At 38.7% G+C, this 10,136-nt stretch overlaps 1 protein-coding gene across 1 annotated transcript in view; it reads left to right on the plus strand.

Moving 5' to 3' along the window:
* Positions 1-10,136, plus strand: part of LOC106875097 (uncharacterized) — a 106,169-nt gene that overhangs the window by 12,245 nt on the left and 83,788 nt on the right. The gene's annotated exons all lie outside the window — the stretch shown is intronic.

The following is a 10,136-nucleotide window of genomic DNA, read 5'->3' on the forward strand; positions in this document are numbered from 1 at the left end:
TTATGGATTTCTTTTTTTTTTTAAGAAGACTAAGAGAAAAAGATGTTTTATATGACACATTCTACCAGTGTTCCAAGTTTCAAAGTGTTTCGTTAATGAAAAATGTGGCCCCCGTTTTAAAAAAGATCCCAATTCTTTGTACTACAGGCACAAGGCCTGAAATTTTGGGAGAGGGGCCTACTCGTTTACACCAACCCCAATGCTCAACTGGAACTTATTTCATCCACCATGAAAGGATGAAAAGTAAAGTCGACCTCGGTGGAATTTGAACTCAGCTAACGACAACCAAAAACACCGACAACGGCTAAATGTGTATATCGCTGATAAATATTTATCCAAAATTCCGAAATCATAGGTAGAAATATTTTCGAGTGGCTGTGTGATAAATAGCTTGCTTACCAACCACATGGTTCCGGGTTCAGTCCCACTGCTTGGCACCTTGGACAATTGTTTTCTATAGCCTCGGGCCGACCAAAGCTTTGAGTGGATTTGGTAGACGGAAACTGAAAGAAGCCCGTCATATATATATATACATATATATGTGTGTGTGTTTGTCCCCCCCCCCACCATCGCTTGATAACCGATGGTGGTGTGTTTACGTCCCGTAACTTAGCAAAAAAAACGATAGAATAAGTACTAGGCTTACAAAGAATAAGTCCTGGGGGTCGATTTGCTCGACTATAAAAGCGGTGCTCCAGCATGGCCGCAGTCAAATGACTGAAACAAGTAAAAGAGATAAAAGAGAGTCACTTAAGCGAAACTAGGTTATATTGGTACAAATTAGTGATAATCATACATTAAAGAACAAACAATTTTGTGTCTTCTCAGACTTTGAACGCGGACACCTGGAAAACCCCTAATGGCAGACCAGCTGTTGAGAACCGCTGCCCCAGATACTCTACAGGAAGAATTAATTTTGCAGTGGTACCCTTCCCGACCCAACCCTAACAGGACAGGATCCTGTTTAAATCGTTTCTGTCATTTTCAGTAATCTAACACCTTACCACGTGACTCCTTAATTCCTAATAGTTTCGTCTCTTTGATGTCTGTTTTGGGAAGAGGAACCGATTTCAAACGGGACTTGATATGTCATATTTTATGTTTTCAAATTTCTGGAATTCTGACCCAGTTATTGGTGTGATTTCGTCGAGTATGGAGGTGGGGATCGCGTATACGCACTTCGCCACTCACCTTCGATGCAGAAGCTACCCATGGCTTTGAATAAATCATGAACGTCGCGTTTCTCTTCCTTGGAAATAAATATGTCGTACTACTTTTATACTCGTGGCATTCCGTCGGTTGCGACGACGAGGGTTCCAGTTGATCCGATCAACGGAACAGCCCGCTCGTGAAATTAACGTGCAAGTGGCTGAGCACTCCACAGACACGTGTACCCTTAACGTAGTTCTCGGGAGAGATTCAGCGTGACAAGGCTGGCGCTTTGAAATACATCAGAAACAGGAAGAAAGAGTGAGAGAAAGTTGTGGCGAAAGAGTACAGCAGGGTTCGCCACACACGCAAAACACGCACGCACGTACAAACACACACACACGCACATTAAACGGGAGAAAGAAGTTATTGGGTGCATTTGTATGTGAACATATGTTATCTACATTTAGTTGCATAGGAAAATGGATGTGCCTGTATAAAGGCACTGTATAATGGAATTGCTTATATAAATGTGTGTGTGTGTACAGCCGTTTGCGTGGCCGAATGGTTACCGTGGTCGCTTTGTAATCGTGAGATTCGTGTTCGAAAGAATACACAGCATGACACACTTTGGTAAATATCGTCTACCATAGCCTCGAGTCTCAACCCTTCCGAAAGAAATTAGGTAGATGAAGAGTATGAAAGCCTTTCACTTCAGATGAAATTGTATCCCCAAATTCAATGTACAACCTTGATACACTGTCTCACGCTGATTCCGCCAAACAGTTACGTTAAGTGTGGAAACCTGACCACTTAGACACCAATTCAATGAATAGACAACGATGGACAACTCGTCGTCGAAACCGACGAAGGATCCAGTTACAACTTCGTTGTCATCGTTGTTTAGTTCCAGGCTAGTCCGATTCAGTAAACCTATGACTCGCAAACAAACCCTTCCAGCCGTGATCATCACATCTTTTAGAATATCTAGGACTACATTATCTAATGTGTTCTCCCTTTGAATATTTTGGCTGCTATTTCTAGGTGGTATCGGACGACCACATGACAGGCGCTCTCGTTATTGTATTGTGTTATGGTTGTTAACCACAATGACGAGATAGAAAGAGACAAGCTACAAACCCTCTCTTTCTCTTCTTCCTTCCCTCTCTCTTTTATTCCATCCACCCTCTCATACATATGCTCCCCCCCCCATTTCTCTCTCTCTCATACACACGCGCGCACGCTCACATCTATCAGGCAGTCAAGGCTCACATTTTTCGCATCACAATAACCATTTGTCTGCACATTGTTTTGAAAAGGTCCTCTCAGAAATATGAGACAGGAATTGATTGAGACATAAAACTTAGTAATGTATGCTAGCTTACTCACATTTCACTGTTGGTTCAAACACATGAGCCAAAGCACGCATACATACATACATACATACATACAATATATGTTTTTATGTAAAGTTTAAAAAAATATAAACAATTTAGACTTAAACTGTAATTTTTTTTTTTTACTTGTTTCAATCATTTGACTGTGGGTATGCTGGAGCACCGCCTTTAGTCGAACAAATCGACCCCAGGACTTATTCTTTATAAGCTTAGTACTTATTCTATCGTCCCTTTTGCCGAACCGCTAAGTAACGGGGATGTAAACACACTAACATCGTTTGTCAAGCGATGGTGGGGTGGGGACAAACACACACATAAATATATATATATATATATATATATATATATATATATATATACGACGGGCTTCTTTCAGTTTCCGTCTACCAAATCCACTCACAAGGCTTTGGTCGGTCCGAGGCTATAGTAGAAGATACTTGCCCAAGATACCACGCAGTGGGACTGAACCCAGAACCATGTGGTTAGGAAGCAAGCTTCTTACCGCACAGCCACGTTTGTTTTTATGTAAAGTTAGAAGATATATACAATTTAGAATTATACTGTAGAATTACTCAATAATTTTAAAAAGAGTACGGTGACGTTTCGGCTCGCTTGCCTTCGTTGGCCTGACAAGGTATTCCTCCGGTTACAACAACGAGGGCCCCAGTTGAAGGCCGAGCACTTCACAGATAATCGTACCATTATCGTGGTTCCTAGGGAGATTCAACGCGACGAACAATATGAGAAGGATGGCCCTTTTTTGTAATACAGGTACTACTCATTTTTACCAGTTGGACTGGAGCAACGTGAAATAAAAAAGAAAAAAAAAGTGTCGTGCATATAAGGACACAATGCATCTCTGGGAATGGAACTCTCGACCTTAACTCGATCGAGAACCGAATACCTTAACCACGAAGCTACGCGCCTTCACTGTTGGACTGTATGTATCTGTGTAGTTTAATAAATGAGTGACAAAAGAACAGGTGTTACGCAATCATCTTCCTTAAGCTTACGTCTGTTTGGATAGGTACTTGCCAGTGTGACATAGCTACAGCAAAGTCTGGTGTGTGTGTGTGTGTGTGTGTACATCGTATTTTAACGTGGGTATTAAAATTTGGGAAAAAGGTTTTGTAAGGGATTATGGTACTATCCATGTATAAGAAACTCCCATATCTTTTAACCTAATTTTTGACAAAAAAGGGTTCCTTTTACATGTTAAAAGACGGTATATATATATATATATATATATATATATATATATATATATATATATATATATATATATATATATATGCACACATATACACAGGTGTTGGCATTTGTGAACAATGTTTCACCCCCACCAAATATCCCTCTACAAAGCATGAAATGACGATCGTAGTTTATATACACAACGACTCTGAAATGTTTCTAAGTACATTTTCCTGACTGACATTACTAACCAGCTGGTATTTAAGACCAGACCCATGATTGAATATAGTGTTCCAAAATTTCCATCAACTGAACTTGTAAGAGTTATCTTTCTTGCTTTTTGTTTTCAGACTTTTAAGCAACCCCCCTCCTGGAGAATTTTGTCTACGAATTGCATAGATAATCTCAGATCTTTCTTTTAACCTTTTTTTTTGTTTCAGTAACTGAACTGCGGTCATGCTGGGGCACCACCTTAAAGGATTTAATCGTACAAATTGACCCTAACACTTGCTTTTAAAATAAATATTTAAAAAATTTTTTAAGCCCGTTTCTTATTCTATCCATCTGTTTTGCCGAACTGCTAGCTTACGATGACGTATAACGTACACAAAAACCAATACGGTTGTCAAGCGGGCAAACACACTAACATATACATACGGGCTTCTTTCAGTTTCCGTCTATCAAATTCACTCACAAGTCTTTGATCAGCGGGAGGCTATAGTAGAAGATACTTGCACAAGCTGCCACGCTGTGGGACTGAACCCGAAGCCATGTAGTTAGGAAACAAACTGTGCAGCTGACTCAGAAGTCCTGTAGTGGAATCGTAGTTTCTGTTTTGCTTGCATAATAAAGCTTTTATACTATTCATAAAGTTGTAGTATATTGTCAACTTAATGTGACAATCCCAATAAGGGAACACACTACTGCCGTTTAGCCCTAGGAAGCTGGACCGCTTCCTGTCGGCCTTGACACAATTACTGTGTCCTTAAGTTTGCGAGGGGGAGACAAGCTCCTCCACCCAGCCTAGCCAGCATTCAGGGACATATAAGTTTGCGAAGGCGAGACAGGCTTCTCTATCCAGCTGGCAAGCTACTTCAGGCTGATGACGAGCAAAGACTCAGAAACATGTCCCTGAATGCTGGCTAGGCTGGGTGGAGGAGCTTGTCTCCCCCTCGCAAACTTAAGGACACAGTAATTGTGTCAAGGCCGACAGGAAGCGGTCAAGCTTCCTAGGGCTAAACGGCAGTAGTGTGTTCCCTTATTGGGATTGTCACATTAAGTTGACAATATACTACAACTTTATCGCTCCACTACTGCTTAAATCTCTGAGAGATTTAGAAATATTATATTTCTAACTATTCATAATGTTTTAATTTTAATTACATAAACTGAAAAATGACCAAACCAGTACGCACGGAACGGTCACTATTTTTCGTATATATTTGATAGTAGGTAAATAGGTAAACTAGCACAGATAGAACGAAAACAATAAGAGACGGACAGTTGGACAACTTGAGAGGTTACAACAGGTAAAACAAAAATTTAAAAAGTGGCTGATAAGATGTAAGCACATACACAATTAACAGAAAAAGTTGTGCACAGTAAATTGTACGATGAAAAATGGAAAAGAAGTAAACAGACGTTTCAGGTAAACCTTTATCCAAGACAGAGTAAGGACAAGGAAAAAGAAATAATACCTGTTTAAAATAAGTGTTATTTTCGGCTACATTAGTCCAAAATATCAAATATTTATGTGTGTATATATAGTTGAAATTTATAGAAAAACTAAAGACGCCGACAGGTGTATGAACAACGAGCAGGTGTATTAATTTGACGCTCGGGGAAAAATGGAAAAGTCTTTTAAGTTTCGAGCCTACGCTCTTCAACAGAAAGGAGTAAGAGGAAATATATATATATATATATATATATATATATACGATGGGCTTCTTTCAGTTTCCGTCTACCAAATCCACTCACAAGGGTTTGGTCAGCCCGAGGCTATAGTAGAAGACACTTGCCCAAGGTGCCACGCAGTCGAACTGAACCCGGAACCATGTGGTTGAGAAAAGCAAGCTTCTTACAACACAGCCACGCCTGCGCCTACCCATACTATATATATATATATATATATATATATAGGGTGGAGGGAGAAAAAAAGAAACAAACGGAATATATATATGCCCGCGCGCGCACACACATTAAACAAGTGTGTGTGTTGAAAGATTTTTCGCTACGTGCAATACATGAGGCGGACGATTGAGCCATGTCAAAAAAGATTTTTTTCCTTTTTGTAATTACATGTATGATCTCAGACAACGATAATCTATGAGTAGGAACAGAGTGAATCATTGGTCATTGGATCTGAACATATGAATAAAGCATTCGACATATGTTGTGTACTTTTTCTGCAACTCGGATTTCGCCAATGTTGAGAAACGACGAAGAGAAGCTTCAGCTCTCGTGTACGCTCTCTTAATCGGGGTCCATGTAAGTTTTTGTCGTTAAAATACGTGTGCAATAAATTGGTGATACTTCTTCAATGCACAAAATATTTTAAACAGGAATCAACGGGTTTCGTAGATAAAAAAAAAATGGTTAGGAACCACTGCTCTATGTATTGAGGAGTTTGCACTGCGCAGTTAGTTACAATAATGTGTTCCTTAAGGTGGCGAGCTGGCAGAAACGTTAGTGCGCCGGGCGAAGTGCTTAGCGTATTTCGTCTGCCGCTACGTTCTGAGTTCAAATTCCGCCGAGGTTGACTTTGCCTTTCATCCTTTCGGGGTTGATTAAATAAGTACCAGTTACGCACTGGGGTCGATATAATCGACTTAATCCGTTTGTCTGTCCTTGTTTGTCTCCTCTGGGCAGTAAAGAAATAAGAAACGTTAGCACACGCCGGACGAAATGCTTAGCGGTATTTCGTCTGTCTTTACGCTCCGAATTCAAATTCCGCCGAGGTCAACTTTGCCTTTCTTCCTTTCGGGGTTCGATAAATTAACTACCAGTTGCTTACTTGGGTCAATCTAATCGACTGGCCCCTTCCCCCAAAATTTCCGACCTTGTGCCTAGACCAGAAAAGAATATGTGTTCCTTAAAATGCCTTAGCCATCTGCGACTACAGATGGCTAAGGCATGACCTCATGGTGGTTCAGGACAGGGATATTAAAGATAGCATTAAGATGGGCAAGACCTTAGAAAGCGATAGAACATCAAGCATAGAACAGTTGAATGGGGATAATGACCTTTATGGGGGTAGCAAGGCTTTGAGAGTGGCAATGACTACTGATTAGTGTCCTCCGCCAACGTTTCTTCAGAACTTTGTTGAAAATGCATAGATATAGGATTACGATTATGTCGATATGTTTTTGACTTTAAAAAGTATTCAATATTTAGAACACATTCAGTAAGAGAATAAATACTATCTGTCGTAAACTCAGAGTATTTTTATCGTGTCTCTCAATTTCATACTCATAATGTATACTAATCACTCAGGATAATGTCGTAGATGTGTGTGTGTATGCAAAGCTCCATGAGTAAATTAATGAATGGATTAAAAGATATGAACCTTCTTTTCTTTCAGTCATTTTTTAAAAAACTCAATGGTCATTAGTCTATCCGTAGTCTACAACTTCATTTAAAAATATATATTATTTAAAAAGCTATGAAGAAACAAAGTTGCACATGGACATCAAAGTGTCGTGCTGCCCAGAGTTTTTAGCAAAGACCGGTCTCAATGGCATCAAATCGCCGAAGCCTTACCAACTGGAAAGAAGACTTTCCGTTCGTAAATTTACACACACTCACACATATTATGAGTGACATAATGGATCTTTCCACAAGTTGCCTCAAGAGCCACGTTATCTTGGTAGTAATGGTTGTATTACAATAGCAGAATATTCAGCCAGTATTTAAAGATATTGTACTCTGCAAATTAGGATTGCAACTTGTCCATATACATACACACACACACACACATATATGTATGTATGTATGTGTGTGTGTGTGTGTGTGAAGGCGCGTGGCTTAGTGGGTAGGGTGTCAGCATCATGATCGTAAGATTGTGATTTCGATTCCTGGATCGGGCGGCGCGTTGTATTCTTGAGCAAAACACTTCATTTCACGTTGCTCCAGTCCACTCAGCTGGCAAAAATGAGTAATACTGTGATGGACTGGCGTCCCGTCCAGCTGGGGAATACATACGCCATTGATACCGGGAAACCGGGCCCATGAGCCTGGCTAGGCTTTAAAAGGGCGTATTTATGATATATATATATATATGTGTGTGTGTTTGTGTGTTTGTGCATGTATGTATGTATGTTATGGAAGCTAAGTCATTTCAGCTTCAATAAAATAATTTTTGCTCCACCTTTGGTATTCGAATACTATTTTCCCCACCTTGTTTTGCACCTATGTGCTTATGTATGCGTGTGTATATGTGAGTGTGTGTATGTGTGTGTGTATCCCTCAAGTAACGATAGAGTTACGTTTACAATTTGATGCCCTCCACGATATCTGCACTTAAGGCGAAGAATGAAAGACTTATATGACAAGTTATCATTAGCAGAGAAGATCAAACTAAGCCAAAATCATTACCTGACAGCCAACCAGACAGACAATAGAAAATGGCAACGTGAGAGAGAGAGACTCGTACGATTAATCTATATAACAAATCTATTAAATCCAATATATGCAAATAGAATTCATTTATAGACTAGAGCTATGTTGATTATGTATGTACACACATACATACATACGTAGACATACTTATATAAACACATACACAGACGACAGGCACAAATGTATGTATCTATATATGTGTCTATATATGTATGTATGTGTCTATATATATATATATATATATATATATATATATATATATACATACTCGTACGTACGTATCGATAAAGAACAGAACAAATAAACATTTCGTTGTAATCTATTTTTGTTCAACGAATAACCCCGTCCCTTATCCTAAAAATACGATGGTTTTATTTCTGTATTTAGTTTCTTTTCACCATGTAATGATGAAGTGATGAAGATGATGGTGATCGATTGAGGGAGGGGGCGGCGGAAATCGAAGTGTTATGTTAAATTTAGAAATAAATTAATTCACTTACCTAATGAGATATCGATTCCAATGCTTTTATGCCGATTTTTTTTTATATATATTTCCAAGTGTATTTATCTTCACCAATTATCGAACGTCTGGTAAAATATAATAATGGTGGTTGTTTGGGCTTTCTCTTGAGGTAGTCATTCATTCAGCAGACGATTATTTGTCAGTTTTTTAGGGTCAAAACAGCTTTTGTTGTTATTTTTTCCTCTTTCGTATAAAAATAAATGCTTAGATGTATAATTGTTAATGATTTCCCTCCTTTATTTGTAGAGTTATTTTCTTCAATTCAGTATACTATGGGAGAGGGAAAAAATTACATGTTTTATTTCGTTTGAACATTTCGTTTTGGACATGGCTGGCTAATTTACATATTTTTTAATGATTTTTTTCCCCCACAAAACGTTTATTTCTCTCTCTGTCTCATTTCATTTGGTTACAATTATACATTTTGAGCGAAATCGTGGATGAAAATAACGATTCACCTCTCCACCTTGGTTCGACTAATGACCATTTTCGTTTCTAACTTATTGACTTATTTTTTAAAAATATTTGTTACTCATATTGTTTTTTTAGAATAATAATATGTACACATCATTACTTGTTCAAATAACTTAAAGGGATTTCATAATATTCAGTTTGTATCTTTCTATTCACGACGTGGTGGTCGGCAGCCATCATTATTAATATAACATAATTTACTGCACAAACAGATTCTTCTAGCAAGAAGAACACTCGTGACACTCGGCGTCCTTCAGACGAAGACGCTATCCTAAGCCAAAGAATTCTCAAAGCAGTGCCCACTTTCAACAAGACTAACAATGACTGTTTTGAGTGTTAATTCAAAGTCATAAAAGCCATTATATATAAATTTCTGTTGATTCACAGAGAAGCGATAAATTTCGAAACCCCATTCGTAATATAGAGTATTCTTTAATGAATTATAACTGAAAGCTCGTAATTCCAGAATTCCTCGTTCACGTTTCCGAATATATATATTATATAGCATTTTTGCTTATATATTCTTTTACTTGTTTCAGTCATTTGTCTACGGCCATGCTGGAGCACCGCCTTTAGTCGAACAAATCGACCTAAGGACTTATTCTTCGTAAGCCTAGTACTTATTCTATCGGGGTTTTTTGAAGAACCGCTAAGTTACGTGAACGTAAACACACCAGCATCGGTTGTCAAGCGATGGTGGAGGACAGACACACAAACACACACATATATACATACGACGGGCTTCTTTCAGTTTCTATCTACCAAATCCACTCACAAGGCTTTGG

This window comes from Octopus bimaculoides, chromosome 11 (assembly GCF_001194135.2).
Source record: "Octopus bimaculoides isolate UCB-OBI-ISO-001 chromosome 11, ASM119413v2, whole genome shotgun sequence".
Taxonomy (NCBI): Eukaryota; Metazoa; Mollusca; class Cephalopoda; order Octopoda; family Octopodidae; genus Octopus; species Octopus bimaculoides.